Source organism: Myotis davidii, unplaced genomic scaffold, assembly GCF_000327345.1.
Source record: "Myotis davidii unplaced genomic scaffold, ASM32734v1 scaffold1115, whole genome shotgun sequence".
Taxonomy (NCBI): domain Eukaryota; kingdom Metazoa; phylum Chordata; class Mammalia; order Chiroptera; family Vespertilionidae; genus Myotis; species Myotis davidii.
In genome coordinates, this window is record NW_006287910.1 from 1,869,583 (window position 1) to 1,883,276 (window position 13,694).

At 45.2% G+C, this 13,694-nt stretch overlaps 1 pseudogene; it reads right to left on the reverse strand.

Annotated features, from left to right (window-relative positions):
- The window catches only part of LOC102761478, a 28,262-nt pseudogene extending 15,575 nt beyond the window's left edge, over window positions 1–12,687 (reverse strand).
- Between the last annotated feature and the right edge of the window lie 1,007 nt (window positions 12,688–13,694).

Consider the following 13,694-nt stretch of genomic DNA (forward strand, 5'->3'; position numbering starts at 1 on the left):
AGAAAAGGCCAGGAGGGGGATTTGAACTCATGAAGGAGGATGACTAGGTGTCAGCTCGGCAGCCAAGGAGTGGGAAGGGAATTGTGAGACAAGCAGCAGCATATTCAGAGGCTTGGAGGAGTGCGAGGGCACACTGGGGGATGGCCAGTAGGTTGCTGCATCTGAAGGGAAGGGGCTTGTGTGAGAAATGGCCAGAGAGGGGGCCGGGTCAGTAGGCAGGGCTAGATCCTGACGGGCCTTCCTGACTAAGGAGCGGACTTTATTTGGGAGGTTTTGTGAATCCTTGAAGGTTTTTACAGAGGAAAGTGGCAGATTCACAGTCAGGTGTCAGATGACTTGGTCCTGCATGTGGGGGCTGTACTGGGGGACGCCGGAGGAAGTGTGGCCATGGTGGAAGCTGCTGGGGATGAGTGGGAATCAGCCGTGAAGGTGGAAAAATGGGAAGGGAGAGGCACAGACCTCAGTCCCCCCAAACGGAGCATCAATTGGATGTGCAGAGGGAGGGGGAGGGAGGAAGTCCAGGGTGATTCCAGTGCGGCAGAGCCATTGACCAAGAAAGGAGGCAGGGGGAGAACATGTTTTGAAATATGTAAAGTCGAGTTTTGGACCCTTTGAGTTTAGGCCCCTGGGCATCTAAGTGGAGCTGAGTGGGATACGAGGTGCCTAGTTCCATATAGAGAGCATAGTAATTGGTGATTAGTAGAAGGTTAATAAGTGTTTGTTGAGGGGATGAGTAAATCATAATGTGGATGAGATTTCCCCAGGAAGAGCATGAGTCAAGCCGGGTGCAGAGAAAGGCATCCTGGGGTCATTAATTACCCACAGACCTCTCCCCCCAAATAACTAATTAGGAGATGTTTGAAATTCAAGAATCATAAGCTCACCAATCAAGAGAGGAAGATTCAGGGTATGGCAGAAAGTTATTTTCAGTACTGGTGCTGACCTATAAAATGTGTAGACTAGCTAACCATTTTCTTCCTTAGGAACAATAGCCAACATTTATTGAGTGTTTACTGTGTGCTGGGGCCTGTGTCAAGGACGTGACCTGTATTTCTTCACTTAGCACTCACAACAGGATGGCAGGAATATGCTCTGTTTATTCCTGTCCAGAGAGGGAGAAACTGAGGTGTGGAAACATTAACGGCTTAAGTCCTACATACAGCTGGCATGCGGTGGATTTGGAATGCATACCCAGGTTTGGCTGACTGTGAGCCAAGACTCTTCATCACTTTTTTTGTCTCCTAGGTTTCTACTCATTTAAAAGTCAAGGTTGAGCATATGGAGCTTTGCAAGAGGTGCTTTGACTCATGAGGTAATTGGGTTGAGAGGATGCTGCTGTTTGGAGTAATGTGGGAAATACAAGTCGCTACATTGGTCCAGTGTATCTTTAGCTGTTCCAGGTACTTTACCTGCCATCTGCTTCCATTCATCTCATGTGATATTAACTTGATGGCTTTCCAAAAGCCATCTCATGTGATACTAACTTGCCAGCTTTGGGGGCTGGGGGCAGTCCTCAGTTTTCCATGACGGCCTGGAAGACTTCTCCATCTGATGAGCATTGAGATCAAGGGTGAGCCCGATTCAAGGTCAGTTGGGTGAACAGATTCCTTCTTTTGTTGGCTCATGGAGCTCAGGTGGTAATTGTGATGAATGGATTTAATTAAAGGCTATCAATGAGCTGGGTCTACTGGGGGCAGTAATCAATTATCAGATGGGGCAAAGGACCTATGTGGACCGAGCACATCACCATGCCTGGCTTTGGTAGCTTCAGAGAAGCTCCTTCAAGAATCATAAAGAAGAGAGTCTACCAGTATTCCAGTTTGTTAAAGTAGTTTGTTTTCCCCAATTTCCATCCCTTGTAGTGAAAAACGCACAGTCTTTAGAGTTAGACAGGCATGGCTCTGACTTCAAGTTCTGCTCCTTGCTAAATTTGTGGACTTAAGCAATGAAATTAACCTCTCTGAATCTCAGTTTTCTTATCTGAAAATGGAGCTAATAGAACTTAATAGTACCTTGTCATAACCCTTACTGTGGACATGAAATGGATAAAATATTTAAGTTGCTCATCATGGGGCCTGGTACTGTGAAAGGGCTCGGTGTATGTGAGGCCCTTCCCCTGAAGGAAATGAAGGATGTACGTCTAGATAATTTGTACCTGGATACTTATTCTCTTGCCTCTAGGAATTTTGATATTTTCATCCAAATAAAATCTGGTGTTATAATGGCCCTAATGTTTTGTCACTTTGTCCCAAAAGTAATCAGAAATTGACAAAGGATCAGATACCATAACTGTTTGCAAACTGTTGCTTCTAAGTGAGAGTAAGAATCTTGATAGAGCTCAGCTTTCATATTATTAATGATACAGAATTACATGAACTGGATTCTAGTGTGTAAATGGAGCATCCCTTCCCTCAGTGGCAAAGGCTCAGCACTTTTTCTATCATGCTACCTTGCATGCATTTCCAAAGGCACATTTACTGGTGTCCCATGTTGCAGCTTTTGCTCATAGCTTTTCAAATATAAGCTTCCAGGAAGCTCTTGCACATTCCTGTCAATTGCTGTTGATGCCTCATCCTCCTTCTCATTGGGAATGGTAAACGTGGACTGAACAGACACAGGTTCTCTGGGCCTCCCTATTATGGACTGCATGTGTGTGATCCCTCCAAATGCATACATTGAAGTGCTAACCCACCATGGGTGGTATTAGGAGGTGAGCCCTTTGGGAGGTGAGCCTTGGGGAGGTGATCAGGTTTAGATGAGGTTATGAATACGGAGCCTCCTCGTGGGATCAGTGGTCTTGTAAGAAGAGGAGGAGACCAGAGCTTTCTGTCTCCACCTTGTGAGGACACAGCAAGCAGGCTGTGGTCTGTATTAGGAACACATGCTCTGCTTGATTGCTGTCTGTGAACGAGGAAGGGGGCTCTCACCAGAAACGGACCAAGCTGGCACACCAAGAATCTTTGACTTCCAGCCCAGAACTGTGAGAAATAAATTCCTATTGTGCAGGCCACTCAGTCCACAGTATCCTATATAATAAAAGGCTAATATGCAAATTGTCCCCTTGACCAGGAGTTCGACCAGGAGACGGGGCCAGCTGGCCAACCGCCTGCAGCCCTGCCCCCTGCTGCCCCCCCAGTTGCCCCCCTACCCTTATGGGGGTGGGGCTTGCTGGCTGGACCCTACCCATGCACAAATTCATGCACCGGACCTCTAGTTATGTTATAAATACCCCCTTTCATTTTTCAATTTAATTTCTTCTGGAGTTGTGGCCACGGGACCTTGTTCATAGGGGACCGTGCTTCCCCACATGCTTGGTGATTCTTGGTTGTGAAATCATCTTTCATAATCAGTTTCTCCTGTTAAGAGGGTGCCTTCTCTCTCCTTTCAAGAACTGCTATGTAGTTAATTTTTGTTTTCGTGTGCTCTCCTCTCTCTTGGGAGCACACAGAGGCAGGATTCCTCAGGTGTCCATTGCTGTGCAAGGCAGCTTTCCTTCTCAACTTGACAGAGGCTGCTACCACAGGGACTTTTGGTGTCTGGTCCTCTCTGGTTCTTCTTCCTTCCCGTTGGAGAATTGTATTCTGTGCCCCTTAGGCATTGGGTTGGGTCATGTGAATGGAAGTGACGTGTGCTATTTCTAGGCACTGGGGAAGGAAGCCCTGGTGTGAGGTCCTTTCCAATTGAGGCAAACACTGCTGAGATGGAGGGTCCCTGAGTCCCATGAGTTCTGGGCCATCACACAAAATACAGCAGATGCTACTCTAGAAAGCTGCCCAGCCTCGAAGAAATGACTTTTGTTGTGTCACAGTTCTGTGATTTTGGGGTGTGTGTGTTGTTACTGTAGTATTATCTAGGCTATACGGACTGATACCCTTTTTCTTCAAGTCCAGGTGGTCAGTCAGGCAATGCCCTGATAGTTGCTCAGCAGCTCAGTGTGAGGTCAATACTTGCGATTTGCAGGCAGACAGACATGTGTTATATGACCTTGGGCAAGTGACTTTAACCTTTCTCCATTTTCTGTTTTTCCTTTTTCCTGTTCTTTAAATAGAAGCGACTTATACCCACTTTCTAGGGTTGTTGTGAGAATTAAATGTAGTAACACATGTAAAGTAGGCGGTATCCAGTAGGTGTTTAATGCATGCTTCCCCTCTTTTCTGCACCGTGATTAACTCTAAGCTCACGTGCCTGATTTTTTTCTCCCAAAGATTCCACCACTTTCTCATCAACCAGTGTTTCCTTGTTGCCAGGACTTGGTGCCAAGCAACCATTTCCCTGGCCGTTTCCTCTGAGTTCTGAAAGATGAAATCGTCAGCACGGCAAGGCGAGGCTTGATCAGATGAGACGCCCAGCAGATGTCCGGAGAGTCAGATTCCCCACTGCTTCCCCGTCTGTCTCTGCGCCAGTTCTGTAATCTGTATTAGGAAAACATGGTCTGGTTGATTGCTCTGTAATAGACTTTCACAACATTAGCACTTGCTTCCCTTTCTTCTGGTTCTCCATGATATTTGTTTTCATTTTCAGTTTCCATTCAATTCAATTAAATGCTTGTTTTGACTCAGACACTGAGCCTGGGCATGGGGGATATGGAGTGGATTAAGGCATAGCTCCTGCCTGCACAAAAGTCACTGTGGTGAGGGGAACAGATTTGTTGGCCAAACCAACGAACCAACCAACCAACCAATCAACCAAAAGAAGAAAAACCCAAACACTGTGCTAATTACAAAAAGAAAGCATGTAGCTGGTATAGAGAAAGGACTGAGAAGAAACTGATGAGTTCCGTTGGGTGTATGAGTGGGAGAGAGAGAAAAAGACTTCTTCCAAAAGATTATGTTTCAGCAGGGTTTTGATGCGTGAATAGGAGTTTTCCAAGTGTATTGTGGAGGAAGAGCATGTGGAAAAAGGAACAGCATCTGCAAAGGCATAGTGACAGGAGGCATGGGTAATTCGGGCCATATATGTGATTTGGTGTTCAACAAAGCATGGAGTGCAAGGTGTGAAGTGCTGGAGATGAGGAAGAAGGCTCTGAGGCAGGCCAGGGCAAGAGGACATATTCTTGAGTTTATGGATATGTACTAGAACTGCTTGCATTTGACATTTAGTCTTTGTTGCTTTATACTGGCCATGAGTTCCAGTTTATAAGGTTGCATTTGTTGCCTTTCCTAATCATGTTGGGTGTTAACTCTCATAGGTTGGGATGGAGTGGAGGGCTCTGGGAATATGCCGGAAAGAGCATGGAGGAAGAAGAAAAGACTTAGGCTCAATCCTGACTGTGCACTTCATTGGCCCCATGTTCCTGGGCAAGTAGCTGAGGTCTCCATTGCCTGCCTCACTGAGCATCTGTGAGGATTAAGATGAAAGAAATATTTAAAATACCCAGCCCAGAACATGGCTTCCCTTGGGTACTCACTACATCTTTCATTTGGAGGAGTCAGTTATTTGCATTTGGGAATTGCATTAAGCTCTTAAAGAAACAATTATTAGAATGGATTTAAACATGGAAAATTGTTATGATTGATTTTAAAAAATGACTTAAAATTTGAAAATTGTTATCATTGATTTAAAAAATACAATTATGCTTAGTTTTTTCTTTTTGAGGAAACTTCTTGGTTCTTTTTCATGACAAACCTTTCAGTGCCCTCAAAGGAGGAAAATAAACTTACAAAGAACCAAAAAGAAAATTGAAACAATGTGACATTTCTAAGGTATCCAACCTCAAAGGTCTTACCTTGAGATTATTTTGGTAAATCCATTAACATTTTTTGCTTCCCCCCACCCCCAAATGTCATGTGTTAGAACACACTGCTATTTTGACATCTCCATTGTGATATTTATTTTAAGCCATCAGCGGAGTTTTAAATATCTCAGCAGTGAACTTTGGCCTTTGTGGAAGGCAAACTAATTATTTCCCAAACCATTCTGTGAAGCCAGCCCCTGGCCTTCATTTCCTGACAGCTTAGGAAGGAAAAGCGAAGTTGGCTTTGTGAGGAAGAGGATCTGCATTTGGACAAGAGCTCAGAAACTTGGGGTCCAAAGTCGTCTTGTCCAGCAGGTTTGCAGAGGAAACCTTGATGTTACCAGAGAACTGGGACCAGTTCCATACACATGGCTTTGCAGACGACTCAGACGAAACAAAAGCAGCAGTGATGGGTGGGATAAAGTGGTGGTCACAAATGTCACAGGCTGACTAAGATCTATCATCATTTGATGGTCCCAACAACGCTATGAAGTAGAGTTTTCATCCCCTTTTATAGATGGAGAAGCTGAGTCTTAGGGAAAAGTTTAGTCCAGGGGTGGGCAAACTTTTTGACTCAAGGGCCACAATGGGTTCTTAAACTGGACCGGAGGGCCGGAACAAAAGCATGGATGGAGTGTTTGTGTGAACTAATATAAATTCAAAGTAAACATCATTACATAAAAGGGTACGGTCTTTTTTTTTTTTTTTTTTTTTTTTTAGTTTTATTCATTTCAAACGGGCTGGATCCGGCCAGCGGGCAGTAGTTTGCCCATGGCTGGTTTAGTCTCTTGCTCAAGGTCACAGGGCCAGGAAGCTGAGAGCTGTTTTTGGCCTGACACCGGAGGGTGTGATCTTAACCACTGGGGGCTGCTGCCTGGGGGGCTTTATGTTGCCTGACCTTGAGCAGCTTTCCAAACCTCTCAGAGTGTCTTAGTTCCTTCTTTCATCAGATGGGGATGACTGTATCTACTAACCTACCTCATTCCTGTGGTGATCAGCTATGCTTCCGGAGGTGGGAGCTCCTAGAGAAAATAAGTGGAAGTAAAACATTGTGATTAATTGGGTGTTGAGTATCCTTAGCTCTCTGTGTTACTGCTGTCTGGCTATCAGTTTCCACTCACAGACGGTCCCCCCCCTTGGACCACAGCATATCCTTCACTCCTTTTCTCTTTTTCCATCTCCCCATCTCAGGCTCTTCTCCACTGGGTTCCCTGACCCCTGAAGTTCTCACTGATATTCCCTTTCTTAGGGATATTATACGTTTCCTGGTGGAGGTAAACACTCAGGGGTTGGGGTGCATAGAAGAGAAGCAACTGATCAGCCTGGGGGTTTAAGGGACCTTCCTAAAGGAGCTGACTCTTGGGGGATGAAGAGGATCTTGGTGGAAGGAGGGAGGAGGAAGAAGAAGGCACTGCAGGCTTGTGCAAAGGCATAGCACATTCGGGGACCCCCAGGGGTTTGTACAGGATAAGGTGGGTGTGGTGGCACATGGTGTTGTTTGCTAAAAATTGAATGGGTATTTTTTCCCCCTTTGTCTCCTCAACTGTTAATCCCAGGAGAGCAAAGACTGCACACCTTCATTCCATACCCGTACAATGCCTCCCTGGAGATGGGTACAGAGCCAGCTAGACTCAGGTTAACACTCACATACTAATGAGTGGGTTGTATTGAGTGAAGTGGGCAGCATAGCGACAAAGAAAGGACATAGACTTTGGAGTCAGCCAGACCCAATGCAAGCCACTTACTCTCTCATCATCACTTTCTTCATCTGTGAGATGGAGGCACAATGCCTCATCCGATTGCTGTGAAAGTGAAATGAGACAGGATATTTGGGAAGGGATGGGCAGAGCAGACTCAACGTGAGTGAGTTCTTGATGCTTGCAGACTCTCCTATGAACTAATCCTAACGGCTTCATGGAGGCTCCAATTTCATTGATGGCAGCCAAGGATGGGTGTTATCTAAACAGAGAATTGTAACATTGGCCACAGCTCAGGCTGGCTCACACCGCTGCTACTCCCCCTCCTGCTTCGCCACCTCCTGTCCTGGAGATGGGAGCTTGCTTCCCTGGCAGGTAAGATAGAGGAGAACACGCGGGTGCAGGAAACATTTTGTTTCTTTCTTTACACTCACTTCTTCCCAAGTCAGTGGGGTCGTTATGGGCATGTAGGATCTAGGTAGTGTTCAGGCTAATGCAGTCCCTTTGATCGCAGCCCTGAACCATACACTCAAGATTTCATCCTTGCCTGCTACAGCCCCCCACCCAAATGCAGGCATCTATGTTTTGTTTATAGTCCGAAAGCCTAGGACAGTGCTGGGTGCAGAATAGGAGCCCGATCATTTTGTTGAAAGAATAAATGGTCAAATCCCTCCCAACCTCTATCCCTTGTTTGCTTTTAGCATGGAGTTGGCTAGATTATGTATTGTTCAATCCCATTCTTTCTTCGTCTGCACGTGCCCGCGTTTGCTGTAATAACGTTGACATGGAGGGTTGTGCATAGCCAGGGAGTGGAGTTCTGCGACGTGCAGATATCCAGGGAGGCCCATTTACTGCTGGTTTCACTTGACGGGAGTTCTTAGTCTCATGGCTGAAAGGGTGTAGTGCTCTGAGGGGTGTGGTCAGTGTGCTCTCATGTCTTGCTGACCCAGGCATGTGCCTTCCATCGGTGACTTGCCATAGTCAAGCTACTGCCCCCAAACAGATGGATTTCTCTCCCTCTGATAAAGGATCAGTACATTTTTCAAATTACTAATACTCCTAGTAGCAGAGTCTTTTCCCCCTCCCTCACTCTGAGAAACGAAGTCAGGCCACCAGCCACCCAGTACCTACCGTGTGCATGGGATGAAGGGCACTGGCTGTCCATCTTTCTCTCTGCATCTTCACAGGCATTATGGCTGTTTTCAGACACATGAGTGCATCTATGAAACGAATCCGCATGTCTGACTGTGCCTGTGCATTGAAAGCTTTCCTGCATGTGTTTTTAAAAGACAATTGAAAAGATGGTAGCTGTTGTCCTCTTGAAATTCCATTTTCATTTTGATTTTCTTATTCAACACAAGGTGTCCTTTTCTTTTTTTAAAATCCTCCCGAGGTGATTTTAGAGAAATAGGAAAGGAGGGGGAGGGAGAGAGAGGGAGGGGAGGGAGAGAGAGAGAAACATCTATGTGAGAGAGGGACATCAGTTGGTTGCCTCCCATATGTGCCCTGACTGGGAATTGAACCCATGATCTTTTGGTGTATAGGATAGGGCTCTAAACATCTGAGCCACCTCTCAGGGCAATGTGATGTTTTCTTGAAAGGTATATTCCAGTTTGGGAGCCAAAAGGTGGAGCAGCATTGCCATAAGAGTAATAACTGGCAAAAAATAAATGAAATAAAAAATTCAGATAGAATTAGCGGATGCAGCTTATCTGCCCGACGTTTGCTGTTAATTACCACCCTGCAACCCCCCACTCTAAGGGACTAACGCATCTCTAGGTGAGCTTCAATTTACAATATGAGGTTGATGATCAAACTCAAGCTCCCCCCGAGCAATGTTATCAGGAGGAAGAGCTCCGATGGATAAAGCCGGCGTGACGGAGCCTAATGAAATGGGGTCTCAGGAATGCAGTGTGGACTCTCTATCTTTCTGTTTTCACTTCATAATCAATAAAGCCATGAATGAGAGAGAAATATGCTGGTTACATTACTTTAAAATAGCCTGGCAAAAAATAATTTCTTATTGATTAGTTTCCCATCGAAGGCAAGGTCTGTGCATAAAAGAAAATTGACTGCTGAAAATTCTAAAATAAAGTAAATGAGGGAAGATGTTTAAATTTTTAAAGGGAGGGGGGAAGGGTACAATCGATGTACCCAAACCTGGTGCTTATAAAAGTAGTGCTGGAACTGAAATCTAAGTTGTTCTTGATCTGATTGACTGACTTTCATTTACTCCAATATTAAAAAAAAAAAAAGTGAAATAGACTGATGGGCTTTGGAAAGCAAAGCCCATAGAAAGATGTTTCAGATACCATGGGAAGTAAAGAAATGTAGGAGTGAAAATGATTCCTGGAAAGTAGGTAGGAAATTATTTGATGGGTTATGTGGTCATGCCTCTTTTGGGTTACACGCCCTAAAAACTGGTTTGAACCAGTGGTCCTCCATGGGAAGTGATTTTGCCTCTGAAGGGACATTTGGTAATGACCGGAGACACTTTTGGTTGTCACAACTGTGGGGTGACTGTTGGCATCTCGAGGGTAGAAGCCAAGGATGCTGCTAACCACCCTACAACACACAGGGCAGCCCTCCCAGCCAAAAAGTCAGTGGTGCTGAGGTGGAGAAATTCTGGTCTAAGAACAAAAGTAGAATTTATTGAATCATAATCGGAAATCCAGGATAAATCTAGTTGCACTCAGATGTTCATTAGAAGCACCTTTTACTCTTGGGCCTGCCATGTTTCCCGTGAGCTTCATTCTCGGGGAGGTTTCCCCATCATGGTTGTAAGATGGGCTTTGGCAGCTCAAGGCTATTAGCTCAGCCATTTTAGTGGAGAAAGGGATGTCTTTCTCATTGGTTTCCTGAGACTGAGTCTCATTTGGCTAATCTTTATATATGGTCATCCATGAACCACTCATAGTGAGGCTACAATATTGGCTAGACCTGCGACATACACCCACCCTGACATGGGGTGGGGTAGGATGTTAGATTGGTCCCATCTAAAACACTTGGACTGAGAGGGTGGCGAAGTGTTTCTCCAAAAGGAAAAGTTTGTGGGGTTTTTTTGGGGGGGGGCAGGGGTGTGTGGGCATTTCTGGAATAAGGGAGAGTAGATGCTGAGCAGCCATGCAACACATGTCCACTACATTTATTTTCTAGGGAAATTCAGAGGGATGGTGGTATGGGGGACACTAGGACCCCTCTCCTCCACCCCTCTCCTCCTCTCTCATCCAAACCCAAGATAAGTATTTTAATACGCCTGTGATAGTGTTTCCCTTCCTCTCTCTATGCCTCCTAATATTCATGTTACATTATGATAAATGTATTTATTTACACATCCACGTGTTCTCCTAGACGGTGAAACCCTAAACAGAGGGATCACATCTAATTCATCTTTGTGTCTCCAACACCTTGCACAGGGTAGAGCACCCAGTAGGTTAAAATAAAACTTTAAGAGAGCTCAAAGTCAATTTGGTCCTTTTAGACTATTGATCATTCATTCATTGAATGTTTATCAAGCAGCTACTACTCCTGTGTGCCTGACCCTCTGTCAAGCCTTGGAGACATAGCAGGAAACAAGGCAAGAACATGTGTGGTGTAACATCTGGTGGGGTGGCAGCCATTGGACAGGTGACAAAGTGAGCTGCATGCTGCAAAGGGAAGTTCTGAGAGCTATGGAAATCACAATAAGGGTCCATCTGTGGAAGTGATCCTCAAGGAGCCGTCTAGAAGGTGAGTGAGAGATAGTTTTGGAAAAGTGATTGGAAGAGGTTTCTGTCCAGAGGCAACAGCCTGTGCAAAGCCTCACTGTGGTGGTGGGCACATGGTTGTGGTCATTGTGACCTGTTTCCAAGATGGGGTTACATTTTAGGTCTGATTTTAAGGAACATTAGTCTCAGCTTTCCACTGTGACGAGTCTCTTCAGCAGTGATGGTTTAATTTTAAGGAACAGAAACTCATTCAAAGAAATTAAAGTGAATAGGAATTTTGGTTGTCAGGACACAGAAGGTACTTGGGGAATCCAGTGTAACAGCTGGACCTCATGGGACTGGAATGTTGTTAACCAACCGTTTTCTCCATCTCTCTCTCTGGGGCTTCTCTCACCACATCTGCTCCATTCTGCTCTCTACAGACTCACATCTGCCACCCAGACCTCAAGTTTTGCTCTTTATTACTTTCCACTTGTCCGGAGCTCTAGCTCGTCCTTCTCATAAGTTTTTAGTTCTAGTTTCTAACACCCTCTGACCAACTCAGCCTCTGTATCCCTTTCACATTTCCAAGTCTAAGAATCTGATAGGTTCAGGCGGCGGTATCATTGTTGTCCAATCAGCTGTGGCCAGGGGTGTCACATGGGTGCCTCTGCTGTGTGTAGGCTGGAGAGAGTCTCTGAGAAGGCATGAAAATGGGGGATCTCTCTGGAGTGGTATGCTTAGACATCAAGGATGACGATGATGATGCTGCTGCTGCTGCTGATGATGCTGCTGCTGCTCAAGACGTGGCCAGCCCTCTTTTAACAACTTATATTTGTTAGCTCATTTAATGCTCACAACCACCAGTGAAAAGTTAATATTATTTTCTTTTGCTGAAGAGACTACTAAGATGCAGAAAGGTAGACTAAAATTGCTTCAAATGTTATTTTTGTGAAATGTTAATTGCCGAACATGTCTGATTTCAACCTCAGGGGAATGTTACTCCCAGATAATTGTCTAGGGGGCATAGCCATGGTAATTCTCACCCACTTCTCCTTCTCACTCAGAATACTCCAGCCATGCCAGTATTCTTCCGGTTTCTCAACATGCAGCCTTTGAACCCCTCTCTCACTCTTTACTTGGTTAACTTTTATTCTTCTTCAGGTCTTAGTTTAGACATTATTTTCTCAAAGGCACTGTGTGAGGTACTTGATAAATACCATCTCATTTGATTCTTTTGATAACTCTGAAACATGTGGGCAGTGCACTTTGTAGATGGTCTCCTTCAACTTCCATTCCAGCCTATTGACTGTGTCATCTATACTGCAGAGGCTGGAAATATAAAAAGTACACTTCCCAGACTCTCTTGCAGCTAGGATCCTGGCTATGACTTAGGTTCTGCAAATCAGATTCCCTCTGAGTCTTGAATTCCGAAATGAGTTAGAAGGGAGAAAGGTATAATGTGACCCACCTTGCTGCTGCGGGTCAAGGCAGAGTTGGGGTGGTTCTTCAGCCACTGCCTCCTTGACTTGGTGACTTCTTGTAGCAGTGGTGGCCGTTTTCTGATCATCGTAGAGGCAGGGAGATTTGGGGGGCAGGGAGTTGTTCGTGGAAGGGCCAACTCTTTGGCCCTTCCATTGGTTTTTCTAAGTCACCTTACACCTAGTAATTGATTCCTTTCTGCTTAAAGTAACTGGAGTGGTTTCTGTTGTCTACAACGAAACACTACCTCAATACTAGGTTTCCCGTACCCTGGCCCCTTGCCTCATTTTACAGATGAGGACCTGAGGTCTGAGAATCAGAGTTCAAATGGCTTGACTCAGGTTTCAGGGCACATAAGTGATGGAGAACTTGACTCTCTTCATTTGTCTACCTTTAGTGCTGCCTGTAAGGTCTCCTGTCTGGGCCCCCTTTCTCGCGTCTTTCCTCTAGTGTTCTTTCCACACAGCACATTTGTTCCAATCAGATGGGATCCGATAGTCAATTTATTCTACGGCCGTAGGGATGTGATGTAACCCTTCCCCAGGCATCTCTGCATTTTTCAGAGGACTATGTGGAGAGTGTGATGATGAACCCCAGAGCATGAATCCCAGGCACTATGGCAACTGCTTAGGAGGAGGTGAAGTGGGTGGGGAGGGAACATGGGGTGGGAGGCTCTGAAAGGAAGGTCAGGAAAAATGACCAGGGTTCTCAGCTGTAATTGTCCTGGCCTGATTTCCTTGAGGCCTGTGTTAATCTTCTGGATTTGCTGAAAGGGGCTTGCCCCAGGTGGTAAGCTCCTAAAGCTTTGGATTGGGGCTTATAAACCAATTGGAACACCCCCTTTCCGACCCACTCCCAAGAGCTCTCTGGTCAGATTTTAGACATGCCAGCTAATTCCTTTCTATAGATTCGCCTGGCTTTATTAGGAGTAATGGTACCAAGGGTATTTTTCTTTATAGACATTATAATTAGTAATTGTTTTGAAGGGCAATGGCTGTTAAACTACTTATTTTTTCTTTTCCTGGAGGACAGGACAATTTCCAAGACGGATGATTTCACAATTGAAATTCCATGTCTCCCAGAGGTAGATTTTTA